Raw genomic sequence first — 19,795 nt, forward strand, 5'->3', positions numbered from 1 at the left:
AGATGAGGTGCTTAGTGACATGGTGTAGAGTTGGACTTGGCAGTGCTGGGTTAACAGTGGGACTTGATGATCTCAGAGGTCTTTTCCAACCCAAATGATTCTATGATTCTACAGTGCAAGTTACAGACATAAGAGGAAAAAAAAAAACCAAACAAAACCAAACAACTTGCTTCTAAATGGGGAGCAGACTCTTCAGAAAGAAAAGTTTGGGCATGCTGAAACACTGTAATTTATGGAAAAATGCACCTGGACAGGTTCACTTAGTGCAAAACACCCACAGTTTTCTGAACCAGTACATCCAGATGCCTTTTCCTTCCTCCTCACTTCTGTGCTAAGCTACCTCTCCCAGAATGTACACTGACCAACACAGGACCTTTTGTTTCAGTTACTCAATCGCCACCTGTTCTGTGGTGCCTCTCAGTTTAATAGAACACTAAACCTGGTGATGCTTTGAGGCTTCATTTGGCCAGAAGCCTTCTTTTTCCTCTTCATAATCAACTCTAACTGTATAAAGCTTTAAAAAACTTCCCAGTGGCTGCAGCAGTAAGGCCAGTAGGAATGATTTCAGCACCCCTGAGCAACCAGACCTCTGCTTTGTTTCAGCATGGCAACACAAGATCAAATATTAATCCTAAATGAACAACATGCTAGCAAACAGAAATACCATGTAGTAGCAGAACTTACATTTCAAGCTTAGAATACAATTTTGAAAAGGTGACATCAATTAAAAGGGATCCATTGGGCAAACTAGGGACAAAACCAATGTTTCCAAATAAATCTTTAGGCTGAAGTTTCAGGCAAGCAACAGCTGTGTTCCTCAGTAATCTCAATCCCAATTCCTGATTACCACGTCATTTCCCAATATATTACTTCCAAAGCAGAAAAAGCACATAACTATTTATTGCAAAGAAGGTGAAATAAAAATCACTTGCAAAATGTTACTATCATTGACAGGAGGAAGCGAAGGAAAACAGCCGCAAATATCCCTGATCTAAATTCCTACACAGCACAAAAATCCAACAGATTCGATGCTTTTAGTATATAACCTGTCTGTAACAATGTCACCTCCGAGAATATTCCCAGGGCAACAAAAATAATGTCTGACACTGCTTCAGAGATTGAAAGACAGTTATTTTACTTCAAAGCCACTACCAGACTTTTATTCAAGTTTTGGCAGAAGTTGAACTATATGCCTGCTAGAACAATGCACAAAAGCACATTTCAGATCACAATAAAAGCACCGCATTCTTGGAGCTGGCAAGAAAACCTTTTTCACTCAAGTTGTGCCAGGCAGTGTTTTTCTTCAGGAAGAAATGCACAAAGAAGTGCACAAAATGCTATACAAGCTGAAACGATGCATCAGCCTTGATGATTTCATTCACAGTACAGACTCCATGCTACTGGCACAGATTTTTTTTTATTGTAACTAAAGCTTTTAAAGCAGATCATTGCAAATGTTATTCTTGATGTGACTGGATTTCTGTGCATAGAATACAGAATAATTGCTGATTTAGCCACAGATTTGTTCTCGTATTAAAACCTTTAAAGATTTCCTGCCAAGCAATTCAGTATTTAATTCGACCCTTTAAGGTGGGCTATGTATGAGACAATACTATAAGGCTCAGTAACATTCTGGAAATTTTTTTCTATCACATTTCTAGTCATAATCAAATAGATTGAATCCCTGCTCTGGTCCCCCAGGCTCTAATGCTACCATATAAACTTGGCCTCTCTGATTTTCATGCCAAACTTAACTCATGTCAAAAATAACAGCAAAACCCATATTTGATGCTGGAAGTGTTTACCTTTTCCTTGTGACTTCATCTATTTAGAATAAATATAAAAGATGCAAGGGGTTCGGAATTTATTTAAAAATCCTATTGAATTTTTTTAAGTCAGCAATGATCTACTTAATTTCTCCTGAGTGTGTCACAATACACAAGTGAGAAACTTTACAAAAGATGATAAAATTTTCAAATTAGTTTCTGTAAAAGTCCATGTATTTTTATCATTGTTGAGTATCATAACACTTCCACAGGAAAAAAAACAAAACCAAAAACATACAAAAACCACAAAGAAGGAAGGTGCAGAAGAACACTGCTGCTTCAAAACAATAATCTTTAAGAACTTGCAAAAAGGAGAAAATACTGCTCTCCTAATACTTCTTTGCAGAACGGCTGATGAAATTAAGAAATATATAAACCCCATACATTCAAACAGAAGCTCAAAATGCCTTTTTAACACAAGCCAAGCAAAGAAAGAAAAATCCAATAAAGTTATACAGAAAAAACCCATTGCGTATTACTGAGAGACTGTAATTTCATTTTCATATTTGCCTTGCAGTCACGAGTTCTAGAATTACGTGGCATCTGAGTATACAGATATGTTTCAGTATTTTGCAATGTCCTTGGTAGCCTATGTTCCCCCACTTTCTCCTTTGCACATACTTCTTCAAACTTGCAACTAATCAAAAGAAATTTCTGGGATCTTAATTTCCATTTTTAGTACCGGCCTACTTAAAAAAACAAAGAGAACCCAGCAATAGTAGCACAACAGCTTCTTTTTTTTTTTTTTTTTAAATTACTAAAAGGAAACAGTATCTCTGTTCCTGCCTTGATCAGATTACTGAGGCAAACAGGCTTGCAGACTCTTCAAGAGCTGTTAACAATTCACCCAGCCAGGTAGAATATATGGAAGGAAAGCAGCTGGGGAGGAAAGAGGCAACCTGCAGCTAGAATAAATTTGATGCAGCATCAAACCACATGCAAAGCCATGGCACTCTGTGGTAGCGGTGGTGGGACACCTTTCTTTTGACTAAACCTCAGGACTCCTGCCCAATTCTGTTTCATTGGATTCAGTTAAATTCTTCGCATGTGGCTTCCTGAACAAGCACGTATCTGTCAGATTCACACACTTTACTCACCAAGTCCACAAACTGCAACTTGCAAAAGGCAAGAGTGGGATTTCTCAGAGCCCTTAGTTACTCACATCACACCGATCAATTTTTCAAGCGATCAAGGATGAATGGCTGATAACAAAACCTTGACAGATCCCGTGGAGGCAGCTGACTTTGAGCAAGTAAAGCCTCTGAGAAGTGTATATGCATCATCAGTACACACTGGGTATTTCTGCAAAACCTACCCTAGGAAGCGAAGATCTAACTCCAGCCTACATTTCCCGCTGTCCTCAATCTTCCTTACTTTTTCTGTAAGACCTAGCTTTCTTCATGCCAATGTATGTCCAAGATGATCAAAATAAAGACTGAGTGATAAATTCAAAGAGAACACCAAAACTTAAGCATTACATCAAAAATTATAAAGATTCCATCAACATGGGATTTCATCTGGCTGGATACCATAGTGGGCTCCAACTACACGTTAGGAATGATGCACACAAGGCAGCCTGCATCCTAATTTCTGGGCGAACTTTGTTTCACAATGATGACTAGGAGCTTCCTCTGTTCTGGAAAAGTCCATACTGAGGCCTCTAGAAAGCTGATCCAAATACTGTAAACTTCAGTGCAAGAGGAGAAGGTCTCTCTGCTCAAATAACCCCAAACTGAACTGACACCAAACGCTTCCAGGTGTCTGTTTTGAAGACAGCATTCCCAATGAAGTCAGGCATTGCTGTCATGTCCTACCTGTACTGCAAATCATTGGAAACATGATAAAATAAAAACGTGGACTCTCAAATTTATCACGAGTGAAGGAGCAGGGGATAAACAAGGTTACAATCCCTGCACCAGTTCTGATGAGGAAAGGACACGCTCCCACTCACGGTACAGAAAAGCACATGTGCAGCAGCCACATCTGTATTGCAGCTGTCTCCACCCCTTCTGCTTTCTGCTGAAACTTCAGTGGTCTAACAAATGCATTAATTACAATTTTTAATGAACCTGCACTTGAAGTAGGGGCTGGGGGGAAGGAGAAATTGATGTGGCAGGTACCCTTGGCAGCATTCTTAAAGGACAGGCATTTACAATTATGTGATCATTTTAACAAGGCAGCTTTCCTTCCTCTGAAGCATTTTTGTCCTCTACACACTGCAGCTTATCCAATGTGCTCAGCAGTTCTATTTATATAGACGTGACTCACCTTAGAACAGCCTCAGACAATGTACCTCTTCAACACTCTCTCTAAAAAAAAAAATAATAATTGACAAGACTGTAAAGACAATGAGATATTCAAGGTTCAGAATGTTTAAAAACAATGTCAGGGTCTCAGGTGAGCAGAGCAGGACCGCTAGACCAGATACCGTCATGCTGATTCCACTTGACACTGCCATATGCCTAGCACTGCAACAACACCAGGAACAAAAAGATCCAAGAGCTCATCTGCATGCAGAACATCATTTCAAAGGTATCGTCAATGGTCAGACAAGTTAAACAGCTATTTTTTTACTGTAGTCCCTTAAGTGAATTGCTATGTTCCTTTTATTCTTATATTGAGGACATATCTTTAAAATAGAAAAATAAGGAAGAAAGCAGTGAAGCTTGGCTGGGAAGTTAGGTAGACATGTCCCTAGAGGTCTCTCGTCTAAAGTCTGGGAAAAACAGGCTCTAATCTACTCTGGTACTTCATAGACTGTAAAAGAGAAATATTTTGCAGATGGTGTTCCTGAGGGGGTGTGGGAGGCAGGGAAAAATCCAGTTTCAGTCTTCCTACAGTGCCTAAAGGTAAAAAGGAATTGGATTTCTCTCACTACTTCTAATTCTACATTTTTGTTTCCTTTGTTTGGGTTTTCTGGTTGTTTGTTGTTGTTGTTACTTAGTTCCCTCCTGGTTGCTTCTTTCTCTCACACCCTGGAACCCCATCCATGTGCTGCTTCTCCACTACACCTCATCCCCTTCATCTAAGCAAAACTGTTCCGAGGCTGCAGCCACCTCGTCACCGAAGTCACCCAGTCTCCACTCCCCAGCAGCTCCTTTCTCACAGGAGCTCCTCAACAACTCTGCCACAAGACGGGGATTTTATCTCTTTTCTCATCTGTGCAACAGGGTCAGAACAGCCAGACAGATTCACAGGCACCAAAATGGACATTCCAGTTAAAGTCATCAATGCTTCTTGGGAACAGGTCCTTCCGCAGAAGATTGCCCATCTAGGGTTAGTTAAAAGTTACTTAAAAGCTCAGTTAAAAGGACCTACATTGAAACTGGGAGTCACAAAATGTTATAATGGCTTAGGAACAATTTACTGATTCATTATCATTACCAGCAATAAGATTGATTTGATAAACAGCATCACTTCCCACTAGAAAGCAGTAAGCGGTTCTGACAGAATAAAGCAGAAAACTCCTTTATCCTGTCCTCTATAGTGTCCTAGCTATTTCAGTTAACTGCAGATGATACATCATCTACAGCAATGTCTTTTGTTTAAAATTATAGTGTCACCTGCATGCTCATAAAAATCCCCTGTTCTGCTAAGAAAAAATGTTTTGCTTTTTTGTTTGTTTTAAAGCTCCATACAAAAAGATCAATTTCTTCCTTTGTGCAGAAACCTAATGCCCCAGTTGGCCAAACTTAACAGTAATAATCTTTGCTCAGAAAAGGCCGAGCTGTTCTTCCCAAATTCCTCAGCTGTAAATAATCTTATGTGAACCCCTGTGAAAGAAGTAAAATCCAGTTTGTCCTCATATTCAAACATGAACTGAAGTGTATCCTCAGTGAGGTCCAAAGTCAGAGAAAGCTGCTCAGCACATAACAAGTAGGTTTACATGCAGTCAAGTATGTGCTGAAGTGCTTCTGTGAAGTGAAGAGCCAAGACGTGTCCCCTAAATAGAAGCCATTTCTCCTGGTCTGTGTGTTAAATCAGAAAACACAGTTTTCTCAGACCCTGAGACTCCACCATCAGCCTACTCTAGAAGAATCCAAGACAAGTTCTCCTGTTTCAACCCTGCCAGGTACTGATGTTAAGCACTTTTTTTGTTATTTTTTTTCAGGGTATTCAGCCACACTTACATCACAAGACCATCCAATATGGACACCAAAGCAGCCCAGACCTACAGGAACGGGAGGGAAAGGCCCTCCAGCTACTCCTTCATTCTTATCCTTTTCAGGAGGATGGAGCAGAATTTAAGTGCTCAAACCATCAGAGCTATTAAGAAACCAGGAGGTACTCCAGCTACCTGCAGACTCACACAGAACACAGGAAGGCTGTTTCGGTACAGACACTGCACAGGATGACCTTGAATTTCCTCCTCAGGTGCAGAACTCATTTAAGTATGCCTCACTTCACACTCGCTCTGACATTTCAAATGCCATCATAAGATATCCTTACTGCATTTGGCTTCAATGGGTAAGTCCTATGAATGGAAACTGAATCAGGGCAGAGTCGGTTAAACAAAATTTTTGCTTTGCTGCTGCCTAATTAGATGATGCTGACTAATCCTCTGCATTACTTTACAGTGAAAGGAACCCAGCAGGAGTGTTAAGATGGGTTTTTAAAGAGCTAAAAGCCATGAATGATCTCCTTTTACAGAGAGTATTTCTCTTGCACAAGTTGCTTCCATCAAAAGTTCTTTTCTAAGATTATATTCTCCACAAAATGTCTCTGTGGCCTACAGCGTTAGAAGTTCAAAGAACAGCAAAAGGAAACAGAAAAGATGAAGAGAAGAAAAAGCCGGACACAATCTCCTACAAAATTTTCCACATACAAGTGACTACAAAGAGAAACGGTTTGCAGGACTGGCCTCTTGACCCACCATTAAGTAAACGGGGACTATAAATTTTTGCTCTCCCCTTGCAAAAATGTAGACATGCGGCAAACTGTAACCATAATGTAGACCCTTGCCAAATTCACCAAGAATTTCTCACGGGTTTACAGTGAGGCATGCACACTCAGCCCTTGCAAAGTTCAACCCCACGCTTTACAGGCCTGTTGGATTCAGAGAACCTCAACTGACTTAACACCACTAGAAATTTAAATCTAAAGTGTTCTAATCACAGAATCTCTGAGAAAACAAAAGTGAAACAGCTGCAAAATGCACACGTTCAAAATAAAAACACCCCACACTGAACTATTCAAGGATGGGAAATCATTATCAATCTTTTTGGATTGGCATCGTCAACTATCTCATTACCTAACTGGTTCCTGGCAAGGAGAATTCAACTGCTCGGGCCTTCTTTTTCTCTCCAAGCTTAGCTTGTTAAGTTATGATCAATTAGGAAACATAATAGGCCTGCTGGAAAGACAAGGCAAACAACAATGGAAGCCCAATCAGCAGAGGTCATTAAAGTCTAAGACAGCACTGTTGAGAACTATCGCTCCATAGTTGCTTTGAGTATGTGTTTTCAGTGATGTCAGCCCAGGGAAAACAAACACACTTTGTAGTTGGTGAGTTTTCAGTAAAGTATGATGTAAAATGACCTCAATGCTTCAATGTTTTACTCTTCATAATGTAGATTTCCCAATAATGAAAAGGTACACAGTACTTTTAACTTACAGCCTAACCTGTTCTGTGACTTGAGATACAGAACAAAACCTGCTACACACCACTAGCCACGTATGTGCAAAACTAAACACAACTAAGAACACACTTAACAGTGACTGTAACTGGGAGAAGTTCAACCCTCTACAGCCAGGACGTTCAAAGCCTCATGTACCATCCCAGGTTCATGTCAGATGCAAGTTAAAGACCGAGTGCTACATCAGGTATATTTTTTCGGTTCCTGTATGTGCATCTTGAACAACATCAAGAAGTACTGCTTTAGGAAAAGACAATTTTTGAACCACAGCTTTAACCTTAAAAATAACTCAACATAAACAGCCTTCTGCTCAACAGTATAGCTCCTGAAAGCCGTACAAGGTCAGATATGCCTCCTTATTTTAGTGACAAAACCAGGTCAACAGAACTGCCTACTTACTTCAATCACTTACCAACAGATAATCCACTGGGAGCGAGGCGAGGGCTGCAGCACTCACCGAGGACAGATTTTTAAGTCTCAGCCTTACCTAGATATGCAAGTTGGCTCAATGAGGCTCTGTTACCAATGATCACGCAAAACCTGGGGTTAGTGACAGAGGAGAGGACGGGGGGGAAAGACAGTTGGGTTTACAGTGCTCCCAGGTTTGTGCAAGTTAAAAAAAAACAACCTTCTACTTACACTGCAGATACACTTGGTCAGCAATCGGAATGCATAAACACAAGTCCACATCGCTATTTTCAAACCACAGGTGCTTTCAAAACAATTTCTTAGGTATATCTGCAGGTAAGTCTCCACATGGCACATGGCTTTTTAGATCCCCTGCTTTTATTGGCAGACAATTTTACAAGCACCTACTGGGACAAGGCTTAAAAAAAATGTAGGCACATACATATTCTTGCATACAATTAAAATAATAAGTAGTTCCCATAAAGGACATACATGCAGGTATGTGAAACAATAGTCGATGCAGAATAGCTGAACATGAGGAAGAGTGCAGGCATTAAGTCAGTACATCAATGCAGAAGATACACTGCTGGAAATAACTTTTGCTCAAGGTCACTGCTGAAGTTGTTTTAATGTAATTAATTCAACAGCATTTAGAATAATTTAATAAAATTGGCATAAAGCAGTATTTCCTATGAAGCACAACAAGAAGCCAAAGACTGTGCATCACCTATAAATAAACAAACACTATACCCCTCGCTGGCATTAGCTCTGCTGGGACAGGGTGAACCAGGTTCTGCTGACTCACCCAGGCAGCTCAGTCATTATACCCTCCAAACAGGATGGAGAAAAATGTCCCTTGAATGTCAGGACCCAAAATACAACTCCAGGGGGAAAAAAAAGGAAGGAATGAAGTAGATTTAACGTTACCTGGTTTCTATGATAGTAAATAGCATAGAATCACAGAATCGTTTGGGTTGGAAAAGACCTTTGAGATCATCAAGTCCAACCATTAACCCAGCACTGCCAGGCCCACCACTAAACCACGTCCCTAAGCACTGCATCCACGCATGTTGTAAACACCTCCAGGGATGGTGATCCCACCACCTCCCTGGGCAGCCCCTTCCAGTGCTTGACCAATCTTTCAGTGAAGAAATTTTTCCTAATATCCAACCTAAACCTGCCCTGGCATAACTCGAGCCCATTTCCTCTTGTCCTGAAATGCTGAAATGTCTTCCAGTTTGGTATTCAGGTGATGTGATTTGGTATTCAGGTAAGGGGATAACATTTAGAAAGTATTTCAGTTGGTTTCAAATAGATGAAGCAAAAAAATATTTCTGCCTCTCCTGTTAAAAACAGAGGACTCAATTTCATACCCTTTTTTTTTTTTCCCTTTACAAGGAACATCATCACTTGTATTATCCAGCTAGCAGGGCCATCATGGCAAATAAAAAAAAAAATGGAAAACAGCAGCCCGGGGATGATGAAATGCCTCAGAACATACTTCAGGCCCAATAAAACAGATTTAATAATTTTTCAGTGTGTTTTATTCCAAACAGCATGTGACCTATTTTAGGCCTCACTGAGTTGACTATAGTTAACTGTAATTTGTACAGATTTCAATTTAATACATGAACTGGCTTGCTAAAAAAAAAAAAAAAGTTAAAAAGTTAAAGCAGGGCAATTTCTGAAGTTATAAAAGCCAGAAACCCATTTTTAAAGGTAAAACATCAAGCAAAAATCAGGTCTATATAATATTCTTTCCAACATAAGTCCAAGGTAAACATTTCAAGAGGCTTTTAGGCTGTCTCAAACGTTAGCACAAAGACAACATGTGATTTCATAGTCTGAAAAATTCTACTTCCCCTTCAATGAAAATGCATGTTTTTAAAAACCTTTAATTTTCATTGTTTTAACAATTTTTTTTAAATTGTTTTCTTAGCAGCAAGACTGTTCTATTTCAGATTTTGTTTTGCTTTGTAAAGCATTCTTAAAAATCTTTTCCAGACATTACAAGCATAGATGCATTCAGCTACCTAAGGAATGGAGTAATAAAAAGAAGAAATTGAAACAAAACATTCATTGCCAAAACCCTGCATGGCTGCACACTTCATTGCTCTTCTAAGCTTCTTCATCTCCACAATCTCCCTACACTTACTCCCCTCAACACAGTGTCTCCAGCAGCTCTCCTTTTGCTACACACCAACACTTAAAAAAAAAAAAAAAAAAAAAAGGCACTTGACCGTAAGCCCATAATTTGATGTAAGGCTCACCAGTTTATTTAGCTAACCTTCTTCTTTCTAAGAAGAAATCTTATCTTACCAAGGGGTGCTTGGTAATGGAGAAAAAAGTGAGCGGTGGGCTGAAAGATTCTGGGTACAGCAGCACACTCATGGCCACTAGCTCCAAGTTACTGTGACTACTACAGAGAAAAAATAAATAAATAACATTAACTGAGCGTAGAGCTCATAAGCTTATCCCTGGGACAAAGACAGAAGATTCTGCCTGTAATCTTAACCGTCATTAAACCCTCACACAAAATCCAGCATGCCACTTTTTTTTTTTTCCTTTGTCCCCAGTTTATCTACAAAAAGGGCCAATTACAACTTCCCCACTTTACTTTCCCATCTTGGAAATCTTTGAACGACAAGCACATGATTAAAACAAGAATTCCACTGTTACATAAAACACAGGTTTGTTTAGGTTCAAATGAAATCCCCAACCCTGGTGAGACATGTACTTATTTTCCATCTCCTGTTCTCTCCTCTCCTATCTCCTCACTCAAGAAAACACAACCATTTCCAGCCTCCCCTTCCATGGCCACCCTCAGTGTCACACAAAATACCAGGAGTGAAGACAAATTAAAAAAAAAAAAGTTCTGTTTCAGAAACTCATGCAGGCCTTCCCCTAGGAAAAAAAACCAAACAAAAAACAAATAAACAAAAAAAACCAAACAAAACCCAAAAAACCACAAACCTCACAAGAATACCTTCTTAGTCATTTATATCCAGGCCTTCCTTTTTCCTCTCCCTCCCAGACACTCTTACTTACTCTACAAAATTGTCTCTGTCCATGAAGGCAAATTATCACAAAATCCCTCTCATAGCCAACATGCCAAAGAAAACCAGAAAAAACCTGCAAGGATTTTAATTAAGCTTGGCATACTGTTCATTTCCAAATGGATAAACCTATCTTCCCTATGCCTCCAATTTGTTACTTAAATAACATTTCTGTGCTTTGTATCTCTCTTGTCTGAAATTTTTATTTCTCTGGTAGCTTTTGAAGTAGACAGCATCTGTGGAGCAAAGAATAAGCCCATGAAATCTTTTGTGTAAGGAAAAAAAACAAAAAAAATTCCCAGTGCCCTTGTCCATATCAGCACCTGCATAAAAACACCCCCTGGATTTCACTCCAACACATCCCTTCAATGAAGATAGCCAAATCTGCTTCAAAATTCAGCGTCAGGCTTTTGCCAAAAGTTTTCCCAACTAATACTGCAAAGCCTGGCTGCGAACTGAGCTGTAATGACTTCAAACGGAAAGCAAGTCTGATAGCTCTGCAGTGCTGTCTGACAAGGCAGAAAAAGACATGAGGGATAGAAAGTGTTGAAAATGGAACCAGTAAGTAGTAGTAGATGAGGTGACATTCAACTAGAAGAGATACAATCAAAGCAGTAAGACAGCATTCTAACTTGACAAACTTCAGATAAAGTAGTTGCAAGTTGACAGGGCATAAATAGTCACTGATTGTGTAAAAACAGTTAGGAGTACTTGGAAGTATTAACCCTGGGTAGCCGTCATTCCTACAGCCCAGACTGAACTATTTTGCCTCTCTGCAATCTAAATTGTTTTGCATTTAGCTTCAAAGAAAATTTCGTTCTAGATCAGGAAAACAGTCTTTTTCATGGAAAGCGAGTTCCTAGCACCACGATGAATAAATACAGGAAAGGCACATACAACTTCCAGCTTGCAGGGTGAAGTCAAAAAAAACATTCAATCAAAATAATCATGAAGCTAAGGAGAACACGAGACCACACAAATGCAGTCCACATAGCCATCAGTGAAGTATAAGGTACCAGCAGAAGAGCACTGCAGAACTGTAAGGGGCCTGGGCTCCAGAGCACCCACACTTACCCAGCTCTGGGCTGAGCTCCGTGCCAGCAGGACCACTAGGATGTGCTACAAAATGCCTGAGGATGCGCACAGGAAGGCACAAAGCTCTGCTAATTTACAGAATCGGTTAACTTCCAACACGCTGCAAGTGCAGGTGAGCTGAAAGAAGATTCAACTGAGAGATGACGCAGGGCAGGAACAGCTGTATGACCCCAGATGTGCCCTACTTCTCAGTCAACAACTACTTTGCCCCCTTGCAGCAACTTGTAACACAGCCAGACTGCGAGAGTGGATCTTCCCTACAGTGCCGGGAGCTCTTGCAGCAGTTCACCATCTGGTTCTGTTTCTGCTCTTCGCTTCCATGTCAGGCCACTCAGACACAGTAGGCTACACGGTCTGGCTGAACGTGTCACTGAATCATCCACTTCTATCAAAAGTGTCGTTCCAAAGAAATAAAAGCATGTGGACATCAGGGGAGCAGAGAGCAGTAACACAAAATCATCAAAGAAATACAGCACTGGAACAGAAAAAAAAAAAAAATATCAATCGAGGAAAGAAGAAATAGAAATAGGAACCAAGGATTCAAAAAAATTAACAACAGAAGGGCAGCTCCCCGCTCACCCACTCTAAGAACTGTGCATCATAACATACTTTGTACAGTTGCTTGTAGAAGGTGGGGTAGGTCAGAATCACCCCTTCTGTGGAAAATGCTACTGATTGGGCTTTATCCAAAATGAAAAGCATCAATTGTTTACACCAGCGGTAGAAGAAGCAGCAGCAATTGCTGTCATCACCATTTTCTCCTCCTCCTCCTCTTTGGTTTTCAATTTTTGCTGCTGTGGTAGCAGCTATTCCTTAACTAGCACCCCTAAATGGTAAGAATTGCTCTTGTTTCAGGCTGTTTTCTTATTTGTACACTTCCACCCACCACCCTCAAACACAGGGCTTGTTGCGGGGTTTATTTAGTGAAGAATAAGGACGCTCAAAAAGGACCACCACTGAGAATGGACTGAACAGATTTTGGCCTTCCAGTAGCATCCACATCAGGATAAAGGTTTCTACTAAACATAGCAGCTATTGAAAACGAGCATCCCTAGCGTTCAGACGCCCAGCTCGTGTCACCATGCAGTGTTGCCTTTCTGACAGCTGACCAAACCAGTGCTGCCTGATTTGAATTATAGCTGTCCCCTTATCTCAACCAAGATCAGATTTTTATCTTGCCAGTCCTTAGAAATTCTCAACTGATAGGCACATTAACTGCCCTTTTGTCACAGTCAAATGAAGTTTTCGGCTATTCTTCTATGCTACAGAGGTTCATGTATCAGGCAACAGTAGATGCACTGCAGAACTCAGACAACCGACACAGAATCTTCAATCATTTGGGTTGGAAAAGACCTTTGAGATAGAGTCCAACCATCAACCCATCACTGCCAAGCCCATCACTAAACCATGTTCATACGCTCCGCATCTACACGGTTTTTTACACACCTCCAGGGACGGTGACTCCACCACCTCCCTGGGCAGCCTGTCCCAGCGCTTGACTAACCTTTCAGTAAAGAAATTTCTCCTAATGTCCAATCTAAACCTCCCCCGGTGCAACTTGAGGCAGTTTCCTCTTGCCCTGGCGCCAGTTATCTGGAAGAATACACCACTCCTCATAAGACGACTTGTGCTCCAGACCCTCCACCAGCTCCGCTGCCCGTCTCTGGACACGCTCCAGCACCTCTACATCCCTCTTGTGCTGAGGCACTCAAACTTGGACACAGGATTTGAGGTGCAGCCTCACCAGTGCTGAGCACAGGGGCACAGACAATCACTGCCCTGGTCCTGCTGGCCACGCTGTTTTGGATACAGGCCAGGATGCTGCTGGCCACCTTGGCCACCTGGGCACACTGCTGGCTCGTGTTCACCCGGTTGTTGACTGGCACCTCCTGGTCCTTTCCTGCCACTCTGCTCCCAGCCCATAGCGCTGCCTGGGGCTGGTGTGACCCACGGGCAGGACCCGGCACTGAGCCTTGGTGAAACCTCATACAGTGGCCTCAGCCCATCAGTCCAACCTGCCCAGATCCCTCTGCAGAGCCTGCCTGCTCCTCAGCAGATCAACACTCCCCCCCAGCTTGGTGCTGTCTGCAAACATACTGAGGGTGCACTCGAACCCCTCATCGACTGTTGATTAAAAAAAGAGCAAGTCAACTTACAAAAGAGCAGGTGCCATTAATTTGTAAACATACAGTAGTACAGAAAGGAAGCCTTTCTGGTGGCCATCACAGAAAAATGGTATGTTCTTCCGAACTGATCGCGTGGTTTTCAAGAAGCATCATGCTTCATATTTTGCCCAACCAAAATGCAAGCCACACTGACCGCATAACTGAAATTGTGGCTGGAAAATGGAAAACATTTGTACTCACAGGAAATAAATAATCATCCATCAAACAGACATAAACAATGCCAGTGCACTGTTCAGAACTGTTTTGACTTGTCTCAGCGTAGTTTCTTTCTTAATGAAATATATCAGCTGAACTCTCACTAACTACACGCGTATTCCCTGTTACATTTTTATTACCATACCTTCCCAATAACTAAAATGGCTGAAGTACTCTGAGGTGCTTATGCCTTTGAATGAAAGAAACTGTTTAGATGGAGGCTGCAAAACCAAAGGAAATTCTAGCATAGACATAGTAAAAGCAATGGAGTCAAACAGAGCAGAGATGCTGCTTGATGGGTGTGCATCACTTCAGTCCTCCTAGAGAATTCAGCTTCTCCAGCTTAATATACTAATAAACAAGACTAGCTCTCTCTCCCTGAGAAGTCCGACCTTACCTTGAATTTTGAGGGGGAAAACCCAAACACACTGATACTACAAATGCATCCCACCCCAGCATGGAAAATTAATAACAAGAAAATTTCAATCCTGTAATTCATCTTTGTTATATACTTGCCCAGTACTGAGCTGAAAGACAGTTATAAAGTCACCTTCGCTGAACTTTGGCCTCTCAGATAAAGTAAAATACATTAGAAGTTATTGAACACTCGTAAATCACCAACTGCCTTTCATCTTCAGCTCTAGCTAAGCTTTGGATTAGGTTTCAAGGCAAAACAAGTTCTTGCCCCAACAGGCCCAGCACTTTCAGAGGAACCTCCGCTACATCTCTCTGTGATGGCTGCTTCGTGAGTACGTGGGATTCAAAGAAGTGAAAAGAACCAAGCACAGCCATTTTAAAAGCATTTAATCTGCCGGTCTCCAGCACAGCAAAGCCTGCCTGCTGACCTGCTGCTGCTCCTGCACAAGGGCTGGCTTAGGCTGGCCACCTTCTCCTGCTCTCCTCTGCACACCCTTCAGCCAGATGATGCTCAGAGACACTGACTACCCCACAGGTAACACAGCACAAAGGTTACGAAAGGAAAACAGCACCTCTGCTTGCTAGTTTGCTTTTGTTGCCATACTTCACCTATGTAAATCGGGATTATAAACACAATTTCAGTTTACATGAGAGCAATTGCACCAACAATTTCAATCACATCGCAGTTCCCATAGTCACGCCAATTTTTCTCAAGAGGGGCAAAAGAGACTTTCAGAGCTCAATATGAGGTAAAAGATCTCCTGAGAGACAGGGGAGAAAACTAAGCAATGATTAGCTATGAAATTCTATAGCCCTTCTAGAACTCATTTTTGTGCATTAAGGTTTTTTTAAAAAATATACCTATTTCACCTGCAAAGAGTGTTCAGAGATACAGGGATGCCTTTTTTTTTTTTTTTTTTTTGAGCTACATATTTATTACTATTTGTGTCAGAAATCTAAGTGGAAGCTACTCAACCCTAGATTACATTTATAGTCAATGGGAAATAAAAAAAAAAAAAACAACAATCCTGACACGCTGTTTGGGGCAGGGGGATTAATCTTATCCTAAAGCTAGCATTAAAGACAGGTCAGCTTTATCACCTTTGGGAGGTGCTTATTTGTCTGCATCAGCTACAGATAAAGCTCAGAAACAGCCATCCAATTTTTAAATGCACAAGTTGGGGCAGATGTATCCTACCAAAAGAGGTGGTTTCTATCCCCGTTAATCTGATCCAGTGACTGGAATGTTGTTAGGAAAAACTTCAGGATTCAATACAAGGAAAAGGGTCACTTAAGTTCCCTGTGCAGAACTAGCTGAAATGAAGGTAGCAATTTAACCTAGAAATTTAAATAGTACCATCAGGTCACAACCATCTCTATAACCTACATTTCAGGGCTTTTTTTGGTGTTGCTTCAGCTTTATAAAAGTGAGTTTAAAAAGCTTCACATTTAGGGTCTGAACAGCTGAATCAGGTGGATTCCAAACACAGTGGCCTTAGAGACAAAGAAAAACAAAGCTTTGCAGATGAACTTGTCTGTATAAAGTTATTTCCAACACAACGGCTACGCTGTCAAATTTGGTTATCAAGGGATAGAAACCAGCTCATTCTGTGCCTTGAAATACTGTCCTTTATCCTAATTGTGAAATCAGATTGCTCTCTTCTAACCAATGATGTCTTCTGCTGTTTGATAGTCTGTTTGAATGCAACAAGATATGTTAATGAAACACCTCCAAAGTTTTCAGGAAAGAACCAATAATTGCCATAATTTGCATCTCTTGTTTACTTTATATTCCAATAAATACTTCCATACTAAAAATATTTCTCAGTTCTGCTCCCACCTGACTAAAAGGCAAATAATAAAGTACACTTTATTGTTACTACTGCTTGCTACCCTGCCACTTCTCTCAAGAGCCAAAAGAGTACGCTGCTATCCTTCAGACACATCCCCTAGCTGCTGTCAGGTACTCCGAGACCTAGCTATACACAGGCTTCTCAAACATTTTCTAGATAGGACAGGCATCCTTGTGAATTTGAGTAAAACAATAAAGCCACAGAACAGCGTTCGATGACGACTAAAATATCTACAATTAAATCCTTGCCATTGGTGACAGGTAGACGCTTACCACGGCAGCTATGAGACAGCAGTTTCACCAGGTGAGGCTGGAAGCACAGCAGTAAGTTATTTAGCAGCGACAGATGCCTTTGAGGAAGCATTACCTCATTCTCCTCCTCCACATTCATTCCCAATTGGAATGATGATATAAAATCCACACTATTCATAAAAGAGAACAGACAAGTGAAGTGCCAATATGCACACATGCACACACCACAGAAAATAGCAGGGAGACAGAGGGACCTCTCTCTAATTTCTCAAGACAATACACCCAATCCAGCTTCCCCCCCCCCCCCCGAAGAGCATCTACACTAAAGCAAAATACTAAAAAAAGAAAACAACCAACCCAACAGAAAAAAACTCAAACAAAAATACCCCTATTAATTTAACAGAGGGTGGAAAAAAATCCATGCAGAACAACTCAATTTAGAGAAAAAGCATTTTAGGGCACCTCAGAAATAGAGAGAGAAGCTTTTAAAGCACACAAGAGCCACAGAGGTTTACTCTTCCCCTCTCTCCCACACCTAATCTCTCTCAGTTGTATACGCTGTAAACATACAAGCCTTGGAATATAATGAAACAGTTCTGATAAGGAACAAATTAGTTCTTTTGCTTTATTAAAACAAAAAGCCAGAAGCGGGAGGGTTTGAAGCAGATTCTGAGATGGGAAAGCAAACCAATATTTGGCCCCAACAAGTCCTCCTGAGAGCACGTTTTTGCTGCAATGTGTAACCAGTTTCTCCACACATTCTCAGTGCCGCCACACAGCTGGGTAGAAGATACACCCATGCTGAATCTTTTGCCCTGCTGAACCTGTGATGTCAACGTTCTCATTTATACACAGCTGGAGAAGGGACTTAAAACTTCAAGAGTAGTATTACACCACGGGTGCGGAACTCACAGCAGCACTAAAAAACCTGTTACACACTTCCACAAGATAAACGATCTCAGCAGCAACTAACCCAGAGTGCCAGACATCAAAGCCTGCTGACTGACAAATTCTCGGTGCAAGAACTACTCCAAGAATACAACATGGAAGTGAATTTGTAACATTCCTGACAGAAGGCAGAACCACAGCCCTAGCCACAAAATGGATTTTTTTTGATCATAGGAAAAAAGATACCCAGCAACCTGCGCAGCCCACTGAAACAAAAATGATTAAAGAAAAACTGATCACCTAAACTACAAAGTTGATGGCAAAAAAGTAGGAAGACATGGAGGAAGCGGTCACTCTGCATATTGCTTCTAATAACAAAATTTAAACAGAAAAACAATCATAAAGAATATAGGCACTCATACTTGTAAAAGCTATTGAATTAGCTCACTTTCAAGTTACAGACAGGAACGATTCCTCATTAATTTATAAAGCACCCTAACTCAAAGACGGCGGACACAAGTTTTGATACACAAGGTTTTTTACAAAGCTTCAGTAAATGCATCTTATACCTAGCCAGTCCCACAAATCTGCGAGGGCCAGAAAACAGAGCAACACCATTCTTTGGCCAGACCTGCAGCAACTTAAAAATAAATAAAGAAACCAAAGCAGATCATCAGGAAGAGACTCTGTCACTTAACACAACCTAAAATATCTTCATTCATAATTGCTTTTCATTTTTCAGACTCCCGAAAACAGGTCTTCGGTGTGATTTTAGCCTCTCATTGCAAACTCATACTCAGTTCCAAAACCACCAAAGGGATCCAACACTTCCAAGAAAAATCATCCTTCTTACACTCATTCTCAGCAGCAGAAGTATCCAGAAGTACATGTGTGCATAACGTGGCCTTGCTGTTCACATCTACATTTTTGGGCACATGTCCGCACACTGCAATTGCTTTTTATATATATAAAAATATAAACAAAACATAGGATTCAGTGTGGGCAGAAACAACATTTATAGAAATTGAGGTTGCATTTAGAAATGCTGATCTGCAATTATCGCATTCTCATGTCCTACACAGAGACCACACTCACACATACAGCACACAAACCTGTTCTCAAACTCATCCATAATTAAATCAAATTGCTACATTACAGAATTCCAGCTTACAGGTTTCATACTTTTTGAATTTAAAGCTAACCTAAAATGAAAAAAAGAAACTGATAAGTATTCACCACACAGAATTGTATTTACTGCTCAGATGTTGAGCATGTAGTTACAGAACATCCTTCCTATTTTGTAAAATGGTAGAAGTAAAAAAGGGTACGCAGGGAGGATGTTCAAAACACCTCCTAGGGAAAATAAAATAAAAATACAAACACAGATACTACTTCATTGATTCACCTGAGAATCAAAACTTATTTCATTTCCAGACACCCACAGTCAAACCATGAATCACCGTATTTTCTGGCTGAAAGCCAGTGCTGCAGTTCTAGTTACTATGACAACATTGATGCCTCAGTGCTCTATAGTCTTACAGATAAAGGTATTCATTGAGAAATAAACAAACAATTCGGGGTACGGGGATGGACACACATGTCTAGGCAAGATGATGATTAAAGAAAACACTTGTCAAAAAACACTCATACAAAATTCACAACTTGCTGAAAACACAACAAGGAAACAGTCAATCCATCACAGGAGCTATTTCTGCCACAGGACACATGCGAACTTCCCGAGTGCCTCTGCCTGTAGTAAAACTTTAATTCAGTAGGCTTCCCCTCCAAGTCCCCCAGGAGCCTTCCCCTCTTCTGATGGCAGCTAATGGAGAGGCAAGGGCATTTTTAATTTTCCTTTTTTATTTCTGCTTGAACATCTGTTGGCTTCTCTCTGAAAGGATACACTGTTGTCCACACATACATCCTGACCCAGCTACAAATCTTTCCCACAGTTTAAACTGTTTCCAAATTGAAAATCCTCCCC

At 40.8% G+C, this 19,795-nt stretch overlaps 1 protein-coding gene across 3 annotated transcripts in view; it reads right to left on the reverse strand.

The window, feature by feature from the left end:
• ARHGAP32 (Rho GTPase activating protein 32) overlaps positions 1-19,795 on the reverse strand; it is a 257,980-nt gene that overhangs the window by 202,307 nt on the left and 35,878 nt on the right. Inside the window, exon 1 of one of the 3 annotated variants that reach the window (XM_040616047.1) lies at positions 4,095-4,115. The exons of the other annotated variants lie outside the window; for them this stretch is intronic. The gene's annotated coding sequence lies outside the window, so the exon portion shown is untranslated. Of the gene's footprint in view, positions 1-4,094; positions 4,116-19,795 lie in introns of those variants that run through there. 3 annotated transcript variants of the gene reach the window in all.

Source organism: Falco naumanni, chromosome 16 (assembly GCF_017639655.2).
Source record: "Falco naumanni isolate bFalNau1 chromosome 16, bFalNau1.pat, whole genome shotgun sequence".
In the NCBI taxonomy this organism is placed as follows: Eukaryota; Metazoa; Chordata; class Aves; order Falconiformes; family Falconidae; genus Falco; species Falco naumanni.